The sequence below is a fragment of the Giraffa tippelskirchi genome, chromosome 1 (genome assembly GCF_054371585.1).
Source record: "Giraffa tippelskirchi isolate mGirTip1 chromosome 1, T2T-mGirTip1v1.2.pri, whole genome shotgun sequence".
Taxonomy (NCBI): domain Eukaryota; kingdom Metazoa; phylum Chordata; class Mammalia; order Artiodactyla; family Giraffidae; genus Giraffa; species Giraffa tippelskirchi.
Genome location: NC_137275.1, coordinates 203,384,490 through 203,409,803, shown reverse-complemented (window position 1 = coordinate 203,409,803; position 25,314 = coordinate 203,384,490).

Genomic DNA, 25,314 nt, shown 5'->3' with positions numbered 1-25,314 from the left:
TACTGGGCCCTGTTTATCACAAACCATTATGTTCTCCTTGCTGCTGCTCCCCTTTTATTATTTCCTACTGCAAATCATCTCCAGTCAGGCTTCCTTTTCCAGATATGCTAGGCTGGAGCCATTCCTTCCTGGTTTCTAATTACCCCATGCACTTTTCTAAGTTCAAGTATTTAGTTGATTTACAATGTCACTCTAGTTTCTGCTGTATAACTAACAGAATCAGTTATACATATACACACATTCACTCTTCTTTATATTATTTTCCATATAGGTAATTTCCCATATAGATAAAGCAGCAGTCCCCAACTTTTTGGGACCAGGGACTGGTTTCATAGAAGACTATTTTTACACAGATAGGGCATGGGGATAGTTTCAGGATGATTCTGGCACAGTAGGGTTTGCAATCCTATGAGACTCTAATGTCATCATTGATCTGACAGGAGGCAGAGCTCAGGCAGTAATGAGAGCAGTGGAAGGTGGCTGTAAATACAGATGAAGTTTCACTTGCCACCTCCTGCTGTACAGCCCGGTCCCTACCAGGTTATTGGCCCATGGCCTAGGGGTTGTGAACCCATGATACAGAGTATTAAGTAGAGTCCCTGTGCTATAGAGTAGGTCCTTATTAGTTATCTATTTTATACAGAGTAGTGTGCATATGTCAGACACAATCTCCCAATTTATCCCTCCCCCTTTCCCCCTGACAGCCATAAGTTTGTTCCTTAAATCTTTGACTCCATTCCTGTTCTGTAAATAAGTTCATTTGTGCCAATTTTTTTAGATTCCACCCATAAGCAGCATCTTATAACATTTGTCTTTTTCTATCAGTCCTGGGTGTTCACTGGAAGGACTGATACTGAAGGTGAAACTCCAGTATTTTGGCCATCTGATGTGAAGAGCTAACTCATTTGAAAAGACCCTGATGTTGGGAAAGATTGAAGGCAGGAGGAGAAGGGGACGACAGAGGATGAGATGGTTGGATGGCATCATCGACTCAATGGACATGAGTTTGGGTAAACTCTGGGAGTTGGTGATGGACAGGGAGGCCTGGTGTGCTGCGGTTCATAGGGTCGCAAAGAGTCGGACATGACTGAGCCACTGAACTGAACTGTCTGACTTACTTCACTCAGTATGACAATCTCTCGGTCCATCCATGTTATTGCAAATGGCATTATTTAATTCTTTTTCATGACTGAGTGATGTTCCAATGTATATATGTACCACATGTCTTTATCTATGCCTCTGTTGATGGACATTTAAGTCACTTCCATGTCCTGATTGTGTAAATAGTGTTGCCATGAACATTGAGATGCATGTATGTTTTCAAATTATGGTGTTCTAGTTATATGCCCAGAAATGGGACTGCTAGATCTTTATTTTTAGTTTTTTAAGAAACCTCTGTACTGTGCTTTGGCTTCCCAGGTGGCACAGTGGAAAAAATCTGCTTGCCAATGGAGGAGTCACAAGAGATGTGAGTTCAATCTCTAGGTCTGGAAGATCCTGTTGGGTAGTAAATGGCAACTCACTCCAGTTATTCTTGCTTAGAAAATTCCATGAGCAGAGGAGCCTGGTAAGCTACAGTCCACGGGGTTGCAAGGAGTTGGACATGACTGAGCACACATACATTCATACTGTTCTCTGTAATGGCTGTGCCAATTTATATTGCCATCAACAGTGCAAAAGGGTTCCCTTTTCTCCACATCCTCTCCAGAACTTATTGTTTGTAGGCTTTTTGATTATGTACATGCTGATTAGTGTGAGGTAACACCTCATTGTAGTTTTGATTTGCATTTCTCTAATAATTAGTGATGTTGAGCATCTTTTCATCTGCTTTTGGCCATCTGTATGTCTTTTTTAGAGCTGGAGGAATCAGGCTCCCTGACTTCAGACTATACTACAAAGCTATAGTCATCAAAACTGTATGATGCTGGCACAAAAACAGAAATATAAATCAATGGAACAAGATAGAAAGTCCAGAAATAAACCCACACACTTGTGATCACCTAATCTTCAACATAGGAGGCAAGAATATACAATGGATGAAAGACAGACTGTCTTCAATAAGTGGTGCTAGGAAAACTGAACAATTACATGTAAAAGAATGAAGTTAGAACATTCCCTAATACTGTACACAAAAGAAAATCCAAAATAGTTTAAAGATCTAAATATAAGCCTGGATATTATAAAACTCTTATTAGAGAAAAACATAGACAGAGCACTCTCTGATATAAATTGCAGCAAGATCTTTTTGGATTCATCTCCTAGATTTATGGAAATAAATACAAAAATAAATAAATGGAACCTAATTAAACTTAAAATTTTTTGCACAGCAAAAGAAACCATAAACAAAATGAAAAGACAATCCACAAAGTGGGAGAAAATATTTGCAAATGAATTGACAGACAAGGGATTAATTTCCAAAATATACAAACAGCTCAAGCAGCTCAATATTAAAAAACAGACAACCCAAGTAAAAACTGGCAGAAAATCTAAATAAACATTTTCCCATGCATTTTTTAACCAGGCATAGGTGCTCTCACCCTTTCTTTCTATTCACAGCTGCCTTTATCCATTTATTTACTTCCTTGCAACTTTTTTTTTTTGTCATGCTGTTATCTTCTGGATTTATCTCCCATCTCTTACCAATTTACAGTCAGTCAACCTTACCTCAGAGGAGTAGTTCAAAGGTGGGCAACACATAAAATTGAATGCAATATTGCCAGCTCTTTGCTCTTATTTTTTATTTTTGCATAGACTACTGTTGATCTATTATACCCCTTATCCCCATTGATTTTAGAAGTATGCCATGGGGGTAGAGTAATCAGATAGTGGAGGTCTGATAAAATGATCTCCCCCTTCCCTGTTTTTTAGAGATCCATTCTTTTCATTAAAAGCCCATAATTAAATACTACTACTGATTATCAACCTTAAAAAAAAAATAAAAACCTTAATGCACTCATATTTAGCAAGATCAGTTTGGTGCTATATTATACCTACAAAAAAGCAATTTTGTCTAATTATGTTAATTTCATATATTTGTTGTAATCAATGTTTTTATTAACTTCCAACACTCAAAAGACATTGATTTCTCTTGAAGAAGTTAAAGGCATCATTAAAATTAAGAGAAGTCCACTTTACAAAGTATGTTTGCAACAAAAAACCCTTGCGTAAAATCCCAAAGTCACTTTAGGTACATATTTTGCCACTTTTTGTATGTTTGTTCTCTTTTTTCAGAAATAGTAGAAATCAGATTGATTCATTGCACCCCATGGTCATGAAACAGGAAGTTTCATTTCACAAATCTAATTTACCCATGAGAATTGTGGCTGGGTAAGGGGATTTTCACTGTTAGGACAACACAAATTGCAGTTTCTAACATTTTTCTTTTTAGAAAAGCTATGTTGACATATAGCTGAAATGTAATAAAGTGTGTGGATTTAAAGAGTATAATTTGATGAGCTTTAATATATGTATATACCTGTGAAAACATCAGCACAGTCAAGAAGATGAAGATATCCATTAGTTCATTCCCAATAGTTTTCTCCTGCCTTTTTATAATCTTTTCATGCTATGCTCCCACCTTAGCTCTAGGAAACTACCCACCTACATCTGTCACTGTATCTTTTGTGTTTATTAAAATTTTAATAAACGGAACCATACAATATGTATTTTTTTTTGCCTGACTTTCTTCTTTGTTTGTAATTATTTTGATATGCATTCATGTCATAGAACTATCATTAGCCCATTCCTTTTTTATTTCAGGGTATTGTTACATTGTTTGTTTATCCATTCACCTTTTGACTATTAAATTCAGCTGCTGTGAAAATTCATGTTTAAGTATTTGTATAGAGACATGTTTAGTTTCTTGTAAACACTTAGGAGGATACATTTTTCTTTTTAAGATAAATGCCAGGTAGTTTTCCAAAATAATTGTATAATTTTGCATTCTTATCAGCAGTATATGAGAAGTTCTGTTTCTCTATATCTTTTCCAATATATGATATGATCAGTCTTTGAAATTTTAGCCATACTAATAGGTGTGGAGTAGATGCTCATTGAGGTTTCCATTTGCATTTTCCTAATGGCTAATGATGTTGAACATTTGTTCATGTTCCTTTTTTAATGAAGCGTCTGTTCAAATAGTTTGCTCATTTAAAAATTTTAGCTATTTATTTATTATTGAGCTTTGAAAGTTCTTTATGAATTATGTCTAGTCTCAACTTGAGTTTTTCTGCCTAGAGCCATTTCCAAAGAGTTAGTTTTCTTTTAGTGGAAACAAACATCTGTTAACTTTATCTGAGCACAGATAGTGACTGACATCCTTTCTCAGTCATTTTACAGGCAAAGTTAGAAATGATGTAGTTTGAAAAGAGTATGGGTTCACGTTTATCTTTCTATTTGAACACCACAGTTTCTAAGTTTTATTTGTCTTGTACTCATTTAAAAGATTTCAAATATATTAATTCCATTTCCTGAGCTTCTGTTCAGATGATATCCTCCAAGTAAACTTATCATAATATACTGCTGCTGCTAAGTCGCTTCAGTCGTGTCCGACTCTGTGCGACCCCATAGACAGCAGCCCACCAGGCTTCGCCATCCCTGGGATTCTCCAGGCAAGAATACTGGAGTGGGTTGCCATTTCCTTCTCCAGTGCATGAAAGGGAAAAGTGAAAGTGAAGTCACTCAGTCATATCCAACTCTTAGTGATCCCATGGGCTGCAGCCTACCATATGTTGCTAAAAAATACGTTTGTCATGTCCAACACTTTGTGACCCCATGGACTGCAGCACACCAGGCTTCCCTGCCCTTCACTATCTCCCGGAGTTTGCTCAAACCCATGTTCATTGAGTCAATAATGCTATCCAACCATCTCATCCTCTTTTGCCCCTTTCTCAACCTCATTTTCACTTGTCTTCATGGATTACAGCCTTGTCGTGGCAAAGGGGCTTGCATAACTCAATGAAGCTATGAGTCATAGCCACCCAAAATGGACAGATTATAGTGGAGAGTTCTGACAAAATGTGGTCCATAGGAGGAGGGAATGGCAAACCGCTCCTGTATTCTTGTCTCGAGAACCCCATGAACAGTATGAAAAGACAAAAATAAACAAACAGGCATTTAGATTATAAAAATGTTGAAAGTGTCTATAACATAATTGGAGGCCCACACCTTGGTTCTTGAATGCCTCATCAAGGCTGCGATTGTCATTTTTCTTTCACAGCCTTGATATATTTCTCTACCTCTCATTCTGTAATAGGGCTTCCCTGGTGGCTTCGATGGTAAAGCGCCTGCCCGCAGTGCGGGAGACCTGGATTCAATCCCAGGGTTGAAAAGGTCCCCTGGAGAAGGAAATGGCAAGCCACTCCAGTACTCTTGCCTGGAAAGTCCTGTGGATGGAGGAGCCTGGTAGGCTACAGTCCATGGGGTCGCAAAGAGTCGGACACGACTGAGCAACTTCACTTTCACTTTCACATTCTGTAATAATTTTTGACAACTACAACCAGAAGCTTTACTATGTTCCTCTAAAAATGATCATTTTGTTGTTGTTGTTCAGTCGCCTTGTTGTGTCTGATTCTTCTTGACCCCATGGACTGCAGCACACCAGGCCTCCCTGTCCCTCATCATCTCTCAGAGCTTGCCCAACTTCATGTCCACTGAATCCGTGATGTCCACTGGAGGAGGGAATGACAAACTACTACAGTATTCTTGCCATGAGAACCCCATGAACTGTATAAAAAGTGATCACTAAAGGACTCCAAATTTTCACAAACAGTACTACACCTTTATGGAGATGTATGGAGAGAAATAGAAATAATATAAAATAAAAGTGAAGTGGAACTAAAGAGCCTCTTGATGAGGGGGGAAGGAAGTGAGTGAAAAAGCTGGCTTGAAACTCAACGTTAAAAAAATAAAATCATGACATCCAGTTCCATGACTTTATGGCAAATAGATGGGGAAAAAGTGGAAACAATGACGTATTTTTTCTTGAGCTCCACTGCTGACAGTGACTATAACCATAAAATTAAAAGATGCTTGCTCCTTGGAAGAAAAGTTATGACAAACCTAGGCAGTGTATTAAAAAGCATAGACATCATTTGCTGACAAAGGTCTATATAGTCAAAGCTATGGTTTTTCCAGTAGTCATGTGTGGATGTGAGAGTTGGAGGATAAAGAAGGCTGAGCGCCAAAGAATTTATGCTTTCAAACTGTAGTGCTGGAGAAAACTCTTGAGAATCCCTTGGACAGCAAGGAGATCAAACCGATCAATCCTAAAGGAAATCAACCCTGAATATTCATTGGAACAACTGTTGCTGAAGTGGAAGTTCCAATACTTTGGCCACCTGATGCAAAGAACTGACTCACTGAAAAAAGACTTTGGTGCTGGGAAAGACTGAAGGCTAAAGGAGAAGGGGGCAGCAGAGGATGAGATGGTTAGATAATATCACTGACTCAATGGACATGAATTTGAGCAAACTCCACGTGATAATGAACGACAGAGGTGCCTGGTGTGCTACAGTCCATGGAGTCGCAAAGAGTTGGAGACGACTTAGCAACCAAACAGCAACAGTGTGAGAATAAACACAATAATACAAATATGAAGTGTATTTCTAGAGTTTTAAAAATCTCATTATACGTTGAAGAGTTGCCGTTTTTTTTCTTTTGAAATTAGAAATCTTGTTTTTGAATTATTGAAAAGGGATGTAGAAAGTGATTCCCCATCCAGTACAAAATAAGATCTTATTTTCAAATTTTTACTTTACCATAATAGAATGATGTGTTGTCAAAGATAGTACAGTTGATTACAAAAACTGGGAAGAACATGTTCCCTGGTGGTTCAGACAGTAAAAAGAATCTGCCTGCAATGCAGGAGACCCAGGTTTGATCCCTAGATTGGGAAGATTCTCTGGAGAAGGGAATGGCTATTCACTCCACTATTCTGGCCTGGAGAACTTCATGGACCAGAGGAGCCTGGAGGGCTACAGTTCAAGGGGTCACAATGAGTCAGGCATGGCTGGGTGACTAACACACAAGTTCACACACACACACACACACACACACATTGTCATGAGACTGATGCTCTTATTTGAGGAAATTTACAGGGGACTTTTGGGGAAGGTTAATAAAAAGAAACTCTATTGCTTAAAGTCATCAGCTCTTTTTTTAAATTTTATTTTATTTTTAACTGGAAGATAATTATATTACTGTGATGGCTTCTGCCATACATCAACATGAATCAGCCACAGGCTTACACATGTCCCCTCCCTCCCTCCCTGCCACCTCCCTCTCCATTCCACCCTTCTAGATTGTCACAGAGCATCAGTTTTGGGTTCCCACTGGCTCTTCCCAATGCAGGAGACTGGGATTAGATTCCTAGGTTGGGGAGATTGCCTGGAGAAGGAATAAATACCCACTCCAGTATTCTTGCCTGGGAAAAAAATTCCACGGACATGGGCGCTTGGTGGGCTATAATACATGGAGTTGCAAAGAATTGGACATGACTGAGCAACTAATGCGCATATGCACACACATACGCACACACACAGTAGTTTTATTCCTAGTTTTTAAAGAAATCTCCATACTGACTATATCAATAGTTTTTTGTTTTTTGTTCTCCATAGTGACTATATCAATTTGCATTCCCACCAACAGTGCAAGACATTTCCCTTTTTGCCACACCCTCTCCAGCATTTATTGTTTGTAGATTTTTTGATGATGGCCTTTCTGACCTGTGTGAGGTGATACCTCATGGTAGTTTTGATTTGCATTTCTCTAATAATGAGCAATGTTGAGCATCTTTTCATGGCCTTATTAGCCTCTGTTTAGGTCTTCTGCCCACGTTTTGACTGGGTTGTTTGTTTTTCTCGTATTGAACTGCATGAACTGCTTGTATAATTTGGAGCTAAATCTTTGCCAGTTGTTTCATTTGATAATCTGAAGGTTGTCTTTTCACCTTTCTTATAGTTTCTTTTGCTGTGCTAAAGCTTTTAAGTATAATTATGCCCCATTTGTTTACTTTTGTTTTTATTTCTATTACTCTAGGGAGGTAGGTTATGATTTATGTCGAAGAGTCAAAGAGTGTTCTCCCTATGTTTTCCTCTAAGAGCTTGTTTTTTTTTTTTGACATACATGTAAGTGGTTTTTTTTTCCCTTTAGTTTTGTAGTTTTACTTTTATTGTTTTTTATTTTTTTTATAATTTCTGGTCTTACCTGTAGGTCTTTAATCCATTTCAAGTTTATTTCTGGGTATGGTGTTATAAAATGTTCTAACTTCATTCTTTTACACACAGCTGCCCAATCTTCCCAGCATCATCTACTGAAGAGACTGTCTTTTCTCCATTGTATGTTTTTGCCTCTTTTGTCAAAGATAAGTTGCCCACGGGTGCATGGATTTATCTCCAGACTTTTTATATTGTTCCATTGGTCTATATTTCTGTTTTTGTGGCAGTACCATAATATCTTGATGACTGTAGCTTTATAGTATAGTCTGAAGGAAGAAGGTTGATTCCTTCAGCTCCATTCTTCTTTCCCAAGATTGCTTTGGCTATTCATGATCTTTTGTGTTTCCATACAAACTGTGAAATTATTTGTTCTAGTTCTGTGAAAAATACCAATGGTAGTTTGATAAGGATTGCATGGAATCTATAGATTGCTTTGGGTAGTGAGTGCATTTTCACAATATTGATTCTTCCAATCCAAGAACATGGTATATCTCTCCATCTATTTGTGTCATCTTTAATTTCTTTCATCAATATATTACAGTTTTCTGCATACATGTCTTTTGTCTCTGGGTAAATTCATTGCTAAATATTTTATTCCTTTTGTTGCAATGGTGAATGGGATTGTTTACTTAATTTCTCTTTCTGATTTTTCGTTGTTAGTGTATAGGAGTGCAAGGGATTTCTGTGTATTAATTTTGTATCCTGTGAATTTACTATATTCATTGATTATCACTAGCAATTTTCTGCTGGCATCTTTAGGGTTTTCTATGAGAAGAATCATGTCATCTGAAAAGAGTGAGAGTTTTACTTCTTTTCCAGTCTGGATTCCTTTTATTTTTTGTCTTCTCTGATTGCCGTGGCTAGGACTTCCAAAATTATGTTGAATCGTAGTGATGAGAGTGAGCACCCTTATTTTGTTCCTGATTTTAGAGGAAATGTTTCCAGTGTTCCACCATTAAGAGTAATATTTGCTGTAGGTTTGTTGTATATGGCCTATCAATTCTTTTTGATTTCTTCATTTAACTTGGAAGTAGCCATCAATAGAAATTACAGGAATTTGGACCAAAAACATTTACTTTGGCTTTTAGGTCTCTGTGTACCTGTGCAGAGTGTGATGAAATAAAATAAATGTAGTAACTGAAAGAAGTAAATACAATCTAAGCGGATCTCAGATAGCTGTAAAATTGGACTCATGCTGAATATTACAATGGAAGCTTACACAGTAGAAAAATACATTTCTAATGGAAGGAAGATGGAAATAGATCTATACATTTGGAGTAAATTTAAACACACCTTTGAGGTTAAAAAAAGAGAGAAGTTATTAGAACAAGGGACAAGAAACTGATTTCTTGGCCAGAGGGGCAATGAAAATGCTTCCTTTACATATTTTAAATCTGACTCAGAAACAGGATTTAGTAACTGAGGAGAAGAACGTCAAAGGTGAATAATGGTAAAATATTTATTTGGCTTAAAAATTTGTTATGCTGTTTATTTTCTGTGGTGACTAATTTTTTGCATGCTGTAACTGAAAATGAGAAGAACTTCTAGCATGTTTGAGAGGAGTTATATAATACTGAGGAATATCTTCATGTCAAAATTATTTTGCACGTTGTATCTTATAATACATCATAAAAATAGAGACATTTTGGACTTTCTTTTCATCCTTCTCACATACTGTCAATTTTAAGAAAGCCTATTCCAAATATTCCACAGAAAAGATTGGCATGATCCCATGAGTGGAGTCTGAGAAATACTGCCCAGGGGAAATAAAAAACATGTGAGATTTGAGGAGTCTCTGAGTCTGATTGGAACTACACATAAGTCCTTGGCATCACAGCTATAGTTAGGAGACAATGCAGCAAACAAGACTGATGCTCAAGCCACACACATATAAAGACAGATATTGGATTACATCCATTATCATACCACCAGAGTAAATGAATTTCCCCAGTATAGTATAAAAGTAGGAAGTCAAGAAATACCTTGAGTAACAGGCAATTTTGGCCTTGGAGTATAGAATGAAGCAGGGCAAAGGCTAATAGAGTTTTGCCAAGAGAATGCACTGGCCATAGCAAATACCCTCTTCCAACAACACAAGAGAAGACTCTACACATGGACATCACCAGATGGTCAATACTGAAATCAGATTGATTATATTCTTTGCAGCCAAAGATGGAGAAGTTCTACACAGTCAGCAAAAACAAGACCAGGAGCTGACTATGGCACAGACCATCAACTCCTTCTTGCCAAATTCAGACTGAAATTGAAGAAAGTAGGGGAAACCACTGGACCATTCAGGTATGCTGCTGCTGCTGCTGCTAAGTTGTGTCAGTCGTGTCCGAATTTGTGTGACCCCATAGACGGCAGCCCACCAGCCTCCCCTGTCCCTGGGATTCTCCAGGCAAGAACACTGGAGTGGGTTGCCATTTCCTCCTCCAATTAATGAAAGTGAAAAGTGAAAGTGAAGTCACTCAGACATGTCCGACTCTTCACGACCCCATGGACTGCAGCCTACCAGGCTCCTCCGTCCATGGGATTTTCCAGGCAAGAATACTGGAGTGGGTTGCCAGCGCCTTCTCTGATTCAGGTATGACCTAAATCAAATCCTTTACGAGTATACAGTGGAAGTGAGAAATAGATTCAAGGGATTAGATCTGACAGACAGAGGGCCTGAAGAACTATAGACGGAGGTTCATGACATTGTACAGGAGGCAGGGATTAAGATCATCCCCAAGGAAAAGAAATGCAAAAAGGCAAAATGGTTGTCTGAGGAGGACTTATAAATAGCTGTGAAAAGAAGAGAAGCAAAAATCAAAGGAGAAAAGGAAAGATATTCCCATCTGAATGCAGAGTTCCAAAGAATAACAAGGAGAGATAAGAAAGCCTTCCTCAGTGATCAGTGCAAGGAAATAGAGGAAAACAATAGAATGGGAAAGGCTAGATATCTCTTCAAGAAAATTACAGATACCAAGGGAATATTTCATGCAAAGATGGGCTCAATAAAGGATAGAAATGGTATAGACCTGACAGAAGCAGAAGATATTAAGAAGAGGTGGTAAGAATACACAGAAGAACTATACAAAAAAGATTTTCATAACCCAGATAATCAGGATGGTGTGATCACTCACCTAGAGCCAGACATCCTGGAATGGGAAGTCAAGTGGGCCTTAGAAAGCATCACTATGAACAAAGCTAGTGGAGATGATGGAATTCCAGTTGAGCTATATCAAATCGTAAAAGATGATGCTGTGAAATGCTGCACTCAATATGCCAGCAAATTTGGAAAACTCAGCAGTGGCCACAGGACTGGAAAAGGTCAGTTTTCATTCCAATCCCCAAAAGAGGCAATGCCAAAGAATGGTCAAACTACCACACAATTGCACTCATCTCACACGTTGGTAAAGTAATGCTCAAAATTCTCCAAGCCAGGGTTCAACAGTATGTGAACCATGAACTTCCAGATGTTCAAGCTGGATTTAGAAAAGGCAGAGGAACCAGAGATCAAATTGCCAAGATCAGTTGGATCATCGAAAAAACAAGAGAGTCCCAGAAAAACATCTATTTCTGCTTTACGGACTATGCCAAAGACATTGACTGTGTGGACCACAACAAACTATGGAAAACTCTTAAAGAGATGGAAATACCAGAACACCTGACCTGCCTCTTGAGAAGCCTGTATGCAGGTCAGGAAGCAACAATTAGAACTGGACATGGAACAATAGGCTGGATCCAAATAGGGAAAGGAGTACATCAAGGCTTTATATTGTCAATCTGCTTATTTAACTTATATGCAGAGTACATCATGAGAAATGCTGGGCTGGATGGAGCACAAGCTGGAATCAAGATTGCTGGGAGAAATATCAATAATCTCAGATATGCAGATGACACCACCCTTTTGGCAGAAAGTGAAGAGGAACTAAAGAGCCTCTTGATGAAAGTGAAAGAGGAGAGTGAAAAGTTGGCTTACAACTCAACATTCAGAAAACTAAGATCATAACATCTGGTCCCATAACTTCATGGCAAATAGATAGGGAAACAGTGACAGACTTTATTTTGGGGGGCTCCAGAATCACTGCTGATGGTGACCGCAGCCATGAAATTAAAAGATGCCTCCTTGGAAGGAAAGTTATGACCAACCTAGACAGCATATTAAAAAGCAGAGACATTACTTTGCCAACAAAACTTCATCTAGTCAAAGCTACGGTTTTTCCAGTAGTCATGTATGGATGTGAGAATTAGACTATAAAGAAAACTGAGCCCTGGACAATTGATGCTTTTGAACTCTGGTGTTGGAGAAGACTCTTGAGAGTCCCTTGGACTGCAAGGAGATCCATCCAGTCCATCCTAAAGGAGATCAGTCCTGGGTGTGCATTAGAAGGACTGATGCTGAAGCTGAAACTCCAATACTTTGGCTACCGGATGTGAAGAGCTGACTCATTTGAAAAGACCCTGATGCTGGGAAAGATTGAGGGCAGGAGGAGAAGGGGACGACAGAGGATGAGATGGCTGGATGGCATCACCGACTTAATGGACGTGAGTTTGAGTAAGCTCCAGGAGTTGGCGATGGACAGGGAGACCTGATGTGCTGCAGTCCATGGGGTTGTGAAGAGTCAGACATGACTGAGCGACTGAACTGAACTGAACTGAACTGAGTATAGTACATGTCCAGCATAGAAAAAAAAAATGTAATGGCAAAGTATTAAAAAATATATTGGGAGTTCAGTCATTTTCTCTCTGACTTTGTTTCTCCTTTTTTCTTCCAGCATGAGAATTATAGTTACTTGCAGAGTCAATCTAGAATTTTTATCTACAGTGTTTGTTCTCACTATTTCAAATGCAAATGCTTTCAATACTGTTGACTGTTATATGAATGAACCTCCAGCAGCTTGAGAATGACAACTGTTGGTGGAAAAAGTCAAGGAATTGGTTATCAGATGCAAATAAAAATATGACTAGGAGATCCTTTCTGTGCGTGTTATTTCTGTCCTTATTTCAAGTATACCGCAATTTCCATTGTACCAAGTATATCTTCCTTAATAAAGGGGGTTCTCTGGTGTCATGAATCTCTCTTCAGTCTCACGTCCATTGGAGATTTTCCCCAATTCACTGTTCTGTTGACATTCACATATAACTGCACATGTTGCCTTCATAGCTTCCATATGTTTGCCTGTTATGACTGCCTGTTATTTCTCACTATTTTGATTCAGACATTATCATTAAAAGACAATTTTACCTTTGAAGAAATCAGAGTAAATTATGCAACTGTATCTGAGTAAATTATGCAAGTGTATCTGACGTGCATGCACCCAACATTAAAAGAAAGGAATTTTCAGCATTGTCTCTCATATCTGGCTGCTGAATCATGACACCTTTGTGTGCATTCACACACAAACACTGTCTCTTTCAATGGACTTCTGAAGAGCCTACATCTCTTTCTTGATTTTCTTATTTGTCTTTCTTTTCTGAACTGTGATCTGTGTGGTCTCAATTTCTTTCATCTCTCAAAGCAATGTTCAGGCTTCTGATGAAACTTTTTTTTTTTTTTCTAACAGACTTACTTTGATCTAAGTTCATGCATTTTCTTTCTCTGCAGCCTATAACTTCCATTAAGAAGATGTTTCTAGCATAAAAAGTAATTCCTACTGGCAGGAAACTTGAAAGAATTTTAGAATCCCCCATTGAGGTTGATGAAGTGTGAATAATAATTAAAATCCATCTTCCTCCACTTAGAAATCTTGCTCTTCTGTAAATATAAGGCAATCAGTCACAATCAGGTGACTTGGAAGACAACTTCCATATTTATTAAATGCATTAGAGATGTTAGAGCAAATTCTGAAAACTATATTAGAGGAGCTCAGCTAAGGAGTTTCTTTTTTTTTTTAAGTCTTGTTAATTTTCTACCTTTCAAGAATTTCACTTCATATTTAATTCCAACTTTTGCAAAGCCTTAGTCAATTCCCTGTTTCTGTAGGAAATTCTATGTGAGTTGTACTGCATTTTAGAAAGATGATCCAGACCAATTTTCATTATATAAGTCTGGAAATTCAGAGCATTGTGATCTGCAATGGGGCTATAAATAATATTAGGCCATATCTTCATTGGGCTTCCCTGGTGGCTCAGGTGATAAAGAATCTGCCTGCAAGGCAGCAGACCTGGGTTTGATCCCTGGGTTGGGAAGGTCCCCTGGAGAAGGACATAGCAACCCAGTCCAGTACACGTGCCTGGAGAATCCTAGGGACAGAGGAGCTTGGTGGGCTGCCATCTATGGGGTTGCACAGGGTTGGACACGACTGAAGCGACTTAGCAGCAGCAGCATTATTATTAATAACATTTTTCCTGTTTCATATTTCGGAATTTTTTCACAGTGCTCATTTTGTATTTCAGAAGTCTCTCTTGCAACTTCCATGAAGGAATGTGCCTTGGATTCCTGCAACAACAGGGCAGTGCCAGACTTCTGATATGAAACAAGTTCAGTCAGGCCTCGGGCAGGCAGCAGCCATTTCTGTTCTCTTAGTGATGCCCGAGTGGTGGCAGCAGCCCATTCTCCAGGCCCACTCTCTGTGGGCTTCTGTAGATGGTGAGTGACTCAGCTTCTTCCTGGGCCAGTTCTCCATTGTGCTTCTGCGGTGTTTATTACCTCCCTCATGAGTTCTGCAGTATATCTCTCTGACTTGTCTGCAAGTTTGACTCTACTGTATTTCTGAAGGTTTTTCATAAATTCATTGAGGTTCATAATATTCTTGAAGAGATTTATCCCCTTTCAACCAAAATATGCAGAACTGATTTTGTTTTACTTCAGACTATATGCAGATGTCTGAGTATTTTTGTACTTCATCTTAGTGTGAATGTACCAGAGTTTACCAAGTTTAATACTCAGGAGTGCGATTATTATGTAATGAAAAGTGTTTTCAAAGGAGATTATATCTTTCAACATTTTCTACCAGAAAGTATTTCCATTGCCTTGTATGATATCCAAACCTACTGACTGACCTGTCAATCTAGCTAGCCTGGTGGATGTAAAATGGCATCTTATTGTGATTTTGTTTAGTAAGACTTTGAGTAAAAATGAGATTAAGCATCTTTTGATTTGTTTCTTGATCAAGAAGAGCAATGCCAAAGAATGTTCAAACTACCACACAATTGCACTCATTTCACATGCTAGCAAGGTCATGCTCGAAATCCTTCAATATAGGCTTCAGTAGTATGTGAACCAAGAACTTCCAGATATACAAGCTGAATTTAGAAAAGGAGAGGAACCAGAGATAAAATTGCCAACATCTGTTGGATCATAGAAGAATTTCAGGCAAGAGAATTTCAGAAAAACATCTACTCCTGCTTCATTGACTATGCTCAAGCCTTTGACTGTGTGGATCACAACAAACTGTGGAAAAATTCTTAAAGAGATGGGAATACCAGACCATCATACCTGCCTCCTGAGAAACCTGTGTGCAGGTAAAGAAGCAAGAGTTAGAACCGGACATGGAACAAAGGATGGGTTCAAAATTGGGACTAGGGTACATAAAGGCTGTATGTTGTCACTCTGCTTATTTAACTTATGTGCAGTTAAATACAGAGTACAGCATGCAAAAAGCCAGGCCGGATGAAGCTCAAGCTGGAATCAAGATTGTGGGGAGAAATATCAATAACCTCAGATATGGATTCCCTCATAGATCAGCTGGTAAAGAATCCTCCTGCAATGCAGGAGACACTGGTTCAATTCCTGGTTGGGAAGATCCCCTGGGGAAAGGATAGGGTACCCACTCCAGTAATTTTTGGCTTCCCTGATGTTTCAGATGGTAAAGAATCTGCGTACAATGTGAGAAACTTCAGTTTGATCCCTGGGTTGGGAAGATCTCCTGGGGACGGAAATGGCTACCTACTCTAATATTCTAGCCTGGAGAATTCCATGCACAGAGGAGCCTGACAAGCTACAGTCCATGGGGTCAAAAAGAGTTGGACATGACTTGCACTTCACTTCAGATATGCAGATGACACCACCCTTATGGCATAAAGCGAAGAGGAACTAAAGAGCCTCTTGATCAAGAAGAAAGAGAGGAGTAAAAAGCTGGCTTAAAACTCAACATTCAGGAAATTAAATCATGGCATCTGGTCCCATCACTTCATGGTAAAGTGGTGCAGAACAATGGAAACAGTAACAGAGTTTATTTTCTTGGGCTCTAAAATCACTGTGGTTGGTGACTGCAGCCATGAAATGAAAAGGTGCTTGCTACTTGGAAAAAAGCTATGACAAACCTAGACAGTATGGCTAATTTATGTTGATGTTTGACAGGAAACAACAAAATTCTGTAAAGCAATTATCCTTCAATTAAAAAAAAAAGAGAGAGAAATATTACTTTGCACACAAGGTCTGTATAGTCAAAGCTATGGTTTTCCAATAGTCATGTATAGATGTGAGATTTGGACCTTTAAGAAGGCTGAACACCAAAGAATTGATACTTTCAAAATGTGGTGTTGGAGAAGACTCTTCAGAGTCCCTCGGACAACAAGGAGATCAAACCAGTCAATCCCAAACAAAATCAACCCTGAATGTTCATTTGAAGGACTGATGTTGAAGCAGAATGAAGCTCCAGTACTTTGGCCACCTGATGCAAAGAGTCTACTTATTACTAAGACCCTGCTGCTGGGAAATATTGAAGGCAGGAGGAGAAGGGGACCACAGTGGATGAGATGGTTGGATGGCATCACCGACTCAACGGACCTGAGTTTGAGCAAATGCTAGGAGATGGTGAAGGACAAGGAAGCCTGGCATGCTGCAGTCCATGGGGTCCTAAAGAATCAAATACAAATGAGCAACTGAACAACAGCAACATTTCATATTTACTTTTAGGTAAAATCACTTTTCAGTTTTGTGCAATTTTTTTTTCATTGTTTCTCTTTTTCTTACTGATTCATAAAAGCCTCCTTTTATTTACTTTTTGAGTTAGGTATGTTACAAACATCTCATAAATTGTGACTTTTCGTTTTCATATTCTTTAGTATGTCTTTTAAGGACACAAGTTTTACATTGAATGTAATCAATTTTATAAGTGGTTTTAATTATTGTTGTCTTGTTTAGAAAAATTTTTCTTGCTCTCTTATCCCCTCTGCATTCAATATGGATGTGAGAGTTGTACTATAAAGAAAGCTGAGCACAGAAGAATTGATGCTTTTGAACTGTGGTGTTGGAGAAGACTCTTGAGAGTCCCTTGGACTGCAAGGAAATCCAACCAGTCCATCCTAAAGGAGATCAGTACAGGGTGTTCATTGGAAGGACTGATGTTGAAGCTGAAACTCCAATACTTTGGCGACCTGATGCGAAGAACTAACTCATTTGAAAAGACCCTGATGATGAGAAAGATTGAGGGCAGGAGGAGAAGGGGATGACAGAGGATGAGATGGTCGGATGACATCACCGACTCAATGTATATGGGTTTGGGTAGACTCTGGCAGTTGGTGATGGACAGGGAGGCCTGGCATGCTGCGGTTCATGCGGTCACAGTCAGACATGACTGAGCGACTGAACTGAACTATCCCCTTTATGATATCATTAAAACATTCCCCTTATATTTTTCTAAATGCTACATTAAAAATAATTAACCTCTTTAATGCAACTAGAATTGCATTTTTTTTTCATTTTCCCTTCTCATTTGGAAGTTGAAATCTTTTATTTATATTTCTTAGTGCTTATCTTTAAAATTATACCAATGTACTTAACTATTCTAAAATTAGTCAGTATCTTAAACCTGTTTTCTATACTGCAAGAACACTAAATGAAATTTACCTCAATTCTTTCCATAAGTACATGTTATTTTCAAGTATTTTAGTTCTGTATTTGTTATTTCCATGAATTAGACATCATTATCATTGCTTTCATTATTTTATATGAGCTATACTTATATTTTATTTACAGATAGTTCAACAGGAGGCAAACTTCCTGGGCAGAATGTTATTGTCTTCAATATAAAAAATATTTAAATGTTATTTCATGTGGCTGTGGGAAGTAAGTTTCTAGTAAGGGTGGCTTCAGATTTTGTAGGATCTGAATTTATTAGCATCCACAGTCTCAGCTAGCCCTGAAAATAAATATGCCTTACTTAGCGTGACTTTCTTTCTCAAGGGTTATCAAACAGGAACTAGAATGGCCATTCACCCCATTGTTAAATATGTAGGTGATACTGGACATTCAGTCACACTCAACCATGTGACTTCTGAAGGTATAAAGCAAAATTTTTCCTCTATTTTAACAAAATGAATGTTTAATACTCATTTTTAAATTATGAAATGTTTTGCTTGAATCTGGCTATCTATAAATTTAAGCATTGGGGTGGCACAGTGATAGAGAATCCTCCTTCTCCATGCAGGAGAAGCAAGAGATGGGTTTGATCTCTGTATTGGGAAGATCCCCTGGTAGTGGGAATGGCAACCCACTCCAGTATTCTTGCTTGGAAAATTCCATGGACAGAGGAGCCTGGCAGGCTACAGTCCATAGGGTCACAAAGAGTCAGCCATGACTGAGTGACTAAGTATACACACACTTTGAGTTTTCTGGCCCAAGTACTATTATACTCATTTAATTTGCAATTAAAACTCTTATTTCTTAATCATATGGAAGATTTATTTCCCAAGGTCAAGCATAAAATTGTACCCTCTATATTTCCTATGGCTTTATTTGTTTGGCAGAATCACATTAACAAGCAGAACATTGTGAAATAATGAAAAGGAGGGAGAGGAGGAGGGCAGAACTTGGGCATCTGTTTCTACAGCAAATGTTAACAGTCAGACTTCTCATCAGAAGGAGAACAATGTGATCTTGAGGCTTATGAGATATCCTTTGCTATTTTATCTTAGGCTTCTTGATACCAGCCAGAGATAAGCCACAGCCTTATAATCAGTTTTACCTGCACTAGATATCAGCTAATGCTTTTCCATATTATTAATGCATATAATATTCATCATGTTTTATTGTTTAGTTAAAATAAAAATGCAATAAAATATGAACTTTTCTTCTGTAGCTATGTTAAGACCTTTTATACACAGCAATTAGATTTTCTGTTAGATTCAGCCATATAGCTACTGCATGATATTTAAACTGAACTTTGTTTCCTGAGTGGAAGAGAATCCTTGATGGTCTTGATTACTGTGCTACTTCATCTGGACACCTTTTTAAATACCTGGATTTCAAAACTGACTGGTAGTAAATGCACATAAAAGAAGGTTATTTGTGACACCCTCAGCAATACTGGTGATGACTTTTAATCTCTTGCTTGATTTATTCTTTCACCAGCTGAGAAAGTTGAAGTCTGCCATATTCTCCTGTTATTTTTCTAAGGTATGACATGTTTCAATGAAGAAATTTGAAATTATATAGTTTTGTATAATCACCAGCTGTTGGTTCAAGGAAATCAAAAGACTGTGGCACAAAATCAATTACTATAGTAAAACTGCCTTTAATAATTGGAAATAACAGTAGAACTCATATTTGCTGCATCCTTACATATAAGAACTCATTCAATTTTTAAGCAGCTTTGTGTTGCTATTTTTAATGATAAAATTATTTTTTTATTATTTTACATGAGGAAAAAGTAGTGTAGGTCCAGCCTGGAAGAGGAAGAGATAAGATTTGAACCCAGACTAGAGTCTTGTCTCTATAGATGTTGCAAGGGGTTTTCCTTAAGATGGTCATGAGACATGTGCTACAAGGATCATATTCATGATCAAAGGCATCTCGAGTCAGTGGTATATCAAATAAAATATAAAGAATAGAAGAAATAAATCCTTCAGTTTTAAGAAGGATGGAAAAATAATTTTTAATTAATATTCATAGTTCATTTTCATAACATGTCTTTACTCACTAAGCAAAAATGTTGGGGAAATTAGCCACCTTTGTTTTGGTTGCCTACAGAAGATACAGAAAAGCTTCAATAAGGAAGGAGAAGTCAACAGTGATCAATGTTGCTGAGCATCAGGCGAAATGAGAATGAAATGAGGTCTGTTGTGCTTGGACACATGGGTGTCACTGGCAACCTAGACAAGGGGGATTTTAGATGAGTGGTGAAAGTAGCACTCTACTTTTGTTGATATGTATTTTTTATAGTAATCTCTTATGTTCTTTGTATTTCTGTGATGCTGGTTGTAATTTCTTCTCTTTAATTTTTAATTTTATTTATTTGGACCCTCTCACTTTTTCCTGATGAATCTGGCTAGAGATTTATCAATTTTGTTCATCTTTTCAAAGAACCACCTCTTAGCATCATTTATCTTTTCAATTTTTTTAGTCTTTATTTCATTTATTTTCACTCTTGCCTTTATTGCTTCTTTCCTTCCACTAACTTTCAAGGTTTTTTTCTTCTTTTTCTGCTCCTCTTGGTGTAATGACTTTTATTCTTAATGTAAGGAGGCACCCTATATATAACTTTAGTTTGAAAAGTATCGCTTTGACTTTTATGTTGAAACTACTTGTAGGGTTTTATCTGTCAGGATTCTATTAGAAAAGAGATGGCACATGTAACTCAGTAATTTGAAGAAAAATAAAATGTAACCAGTGTGGTTAGGAAAGAAGGAAAATCCAAGACATAGGACATGTATGATAACATGTTAGTAGTGGTGCTGGTGGCAGACATTGTCACTCTTAGACATGATGATATAGGGACAGGAGAACCTCTCTAGTAGTCTTCCTAATCAGGGAGAAGAGAGTTGTGTGGAGAAAGCCACATTGATAAGAGCTATAACCTTTGGCTGAAGGACACTCCTATAGAATGAAAATAGTCATCAAAGATATCAGGTCCTAATCCCTGGAACAAGTAAATGGAACATTATATGAAACAAAAAATGATCCTTTCAAACAGGATTACATTAAGAATACTGAGATGGAAAAGTTATTTTGGGTTATTCTTGTGGGTTCTGGGTATAGTCAGAAGTGTCCTTATGAGAGAAAGACAGGGAATTTGAAAACTGGAGTGATGCTGCCACAGCTGAGACACAAGGACAGCCATCAGAAGCTGGAATAGGACAGGGAAGAATTTTCCCCTACAGCCTCTGGAGAAAGCATTGCCCTGTTGACGTCTTCATTTTGGCCCAATAATACTGATTTTGGACTTCCAATCTCCAGATTGTGAGAAAATAAATTTCTGTTTAAGTCCTCAATTTGTGATTAATTTCTTACATCAGTCCTAGAAGACTAATAAGCCCCTACAGTGTCCTCTTTCCCACTGGCTTCCTTCCAGGGATCTTTGCCATGTGCAGCCAAGTGGACAGCAGAGCATAAGCCAGTTCAAGACACTGAGGCACAGAGCAGTAAGGCAAAGAGCAGAGAGTAGACCTGAAGGCCAAATAGATATCTGCCTCAAAGGACAAGGAAAGAAAGTAGTAGAACCAGTTAAGAAGTTGTTGTAAAAATACAGGTAGCAGATATTGGTAATCACACTAAGGTATCTACAGGGAATATCAGACTGGATGTATGTTTGAGATGAGGCCAGTAGGATGTTCTGACATGTTTGGTGTGTGTATGAGAAAAAGAGATGTGTCAGTGATGACTGGATTATAGATGATACAACTTCAAGATGTATTCTCGCTCTGGAGGCAAGTACTTGGGGAAATCCAAAGTTCACAGCAGAGACAGAAAAGAAGACAGCAGAGGAATATGAAGTTTCTGGCTCCTACGTACAGACTATACATCAAACCAACACATCTGTCAGCCAGATAAACATAAAACCATATGTTAAGAGTCCATTTAACTAACTTCCTATTACTTAGTACAACATGTCCAGTTTTCAACAAGAACTTATGTCAAACTAAAAGGCATGGGAAAAAGAGAGCAGTCTGAAGAGACAAAGTAATCATCAGAACTAGATCCAGATAGGACACAGATGTTGGAATTACCAGACGAGGAATTTAAAGTAACTGTGTGTAATATAATAAAGAATGGAAAAGTAGACAACAAGATGGATAATGTAAGCAGAGACAAGTGATGAGTCTACTAATGAGACTAGACATTCTGAGAAAATAGCATTATAAAAAAACCCTCAACAACAAAAATAGAGCAATACAAATGAAGATTCCCTTTGATAGGCTCATCAGTAGACTCAGCACGACTGAAGAAAGACTCAATAAGCTTGAAAACAGATTCAAACTGAAATTTGAAGATAAAAATAATTAAAAAAACAATACATCTAAACACTGTGAAATTTTTTCTAAGCTCTAATTTCAATACCAGAAGCAGAAGGAAAGAATAAAGCAGATGAAATATTTGAAGTAACAATAGACAAGAGCTTCCCTAAATAAATGACTGACATCACAGCACAGACTCCTGAAACTCAGAGGTCACTAAACTAAGTATAAACACATAAAATACATACCTAGGTACATCCTATTCAAAATACACAAAAATATGGAGAGAACAAGTCTTGAAGAAAATCATAGGGGAAAGAAGAAAGCTTTACTTTTAGAGAAAGAAGAAAAGTAATTACATCAGACACCATGCAAATAAGAAGAGTGTTGGAGTGAAATATTTAAAGTCTTAAAAAGTCACCAACCTATAATTTATAGTTTCGACCAAAAAAATTATATTCTCTGAAAGTGAAAGAGAAGTAATTTCTCAGACATAGAAAAACTTAGAAATTTCATTCAGCACAAGTTCCTTGTAAGAAATGTTAAAAGATTTGGTTCAGAAAGATATAGCTCAGATATAGCTCAGAAAACTCAGATTTGCATGAAAAGAGTTCAGTGAATGAATAAATAAAGATAAGATAATATCTTTTATTTTTCTTATTGATTAACTGACCTAATACACAGTTGTTTGGTTAAAGTATCAATGTATTAGGTAGATCCCATGGATAAGTGAAGAGAAAGGCAAAATGACACAGATGGCTAGAAAGAGGAAGGAGCTGGTAATACTGTTATCAGATATTACATACATGTAAAGCATTATAGTGCTATTTGAAGGTTGACTTCATTCTTTGGACTTCCCTGGTGGCTCAGACAGTAAAGAGTCTGACTGCAATGCAGGAGACCTGAATTAAATCTCTGGATAAGGAAGACCCCCTGGAAAAGGGAATGGATACTCACTTCAGTATTCTCATCTGGAGAAGTCCATGGACAGAGGAGCCTGGCAGCTACAGTCCTTGGGGCTACAAAGAGTCTGACATGACTGAGCAACTAACACTTTCACATTTTTTTAACATTTTTTAACAACGTGTATTTTATGTACTCTAAGGCAAAGTCACTAAAATTTATTTTTATAAAAGAAATATAACTGATACATTTAGAAGGAAAATTACATGGAGATATTTAAAATACTTATTAAAATCAGCAAAGGTAGAAAAAAGGGTGAAACAAAGAGCAATGCAATGAATAGAAAACAATTATAAGTATGATGTACATAAATCCAAGCATATCAATAATGATTTTAACTGTGAATGGTCTAAATACACCCTCACAACATAGAAATTGTCTTGAATGAGCTTGAAAATCACACACAATCCACACACAAATGCACATACACACAGGCCCAACTATAGATTGTTTGCAGAAATCAACTTAAAGTATACAGACTCAAGCTGAAATGAAAGATATGGACAAAGATAACAATAATAAAAAATGGATTAGTTATATTAATTAAGATTAAGCAAATTTAAGAACAAGCAAGATTATCAGAGATTAATTCTCCCAGAAAAAAAAACACATTCAAATCCTCACCTTGTATGAATCTTGCGGGAGAATGCCAAAATGCATGATGCAAAACCAGACAGAATTTGAAGGAGAAAATGACAAATCCACCATGAGAGTTGAAAATATAAAAGCCCTCTGTTAGTAACTGACAGATAAATTTGACAGGTTAGTAAGGATGCAGATTACTTGAGCAGCACTTCACTAACTTCTAATTGACCAAATGCTCTATCCAACAACTGCTGGACACACATTCTTCTCAAGCTCATTTGGACCTTTCGTCATGGTGGACCACATTTTAACCATAAAACACACCTCAACAAATTTAAAATAATAGAAGTCATTAGTATAAAGTATGTTCTCAGAGCACAGTGAAATTAAATTAGAAATGAAAAACTGAAAGACAACCAGAAATTTTCCAAATAAATGGAAATTAAAAATTTACTTCTAAATAAAACATGGGTCCAAGAAGTCTCCAGATAATTTTAAAATGTTTGTGTGTGAGTGTTAGTTGCTCGGTAGTGTCTAATACTTTGCAATTGCATGGACAGTAGTTGACCAGGCTCCTCTGTCCATGGAATTCTCTCGGCAAGAATACTGGAATAGGTTTCCATCCCCTTCTCTAGGGGATCTTCCCAATCCAGAAATAAAACTTCACTCTCCTGTATTGCAGGCAGAATCTTATCTAGAGCTTAATAAAAATAAATTTTATGAAAGTATGTGGAATGCTGTGAAGGCAGGATTCAGAAAGAAATTAAGTTTTAAATATGTACATTAGGAAGAAGAAAGTTCTGAAATCTTGAGGACAAAGGGCAATCTAAGCATAAAGGAAGCAGAAGAAAATAAATTTGAAAAGTTTGGTTAGATATCAATGATTAGAAATAGGAAAACAATAAAGACAAATTAATGAGATTTGTTTCCTTAAAAAGATTACTGAATTTATAAACCTCTAGTGAGATTTTCTCAGTAGTCATGTATGGATGTGAGAGTTGGACCATAAAGAAGGCTGAGTGCTGAAGAATTGATGCTTTCAAACTGTGGTGTTGGAGAAGACTCTTGAGAGTCCCTTGGACTGCAAGGAGATCAAACCAGTCAATCCTAAAGGTAATCAATCCTGAATATTCATTTGAAGGACTGATGCTGAAGCTGAAGCTCCAGTACTTTGGCCACCTGATGCGAAGAGCTGACTTATTGGAAAAGACCCTGATTCTTGGAAAGATTGAAGGCAGGAGGAGAAGGGGACAACAGAAGATGAGATGATTGGATGGCATCACTGACTCAATAGCATGAGTCAGAAAAAGCTCTGAGAGATGGTGAAGGACAGGGAAGCCTAGCGTGCTGCAGTCCATGAGGTCGCAAAAAGTCGGATGCAACTGAGCAACTGAATAGCAAGTGAAGTTAAGCAAGAAAAAAATAAGAGCAGACCCAAATTACT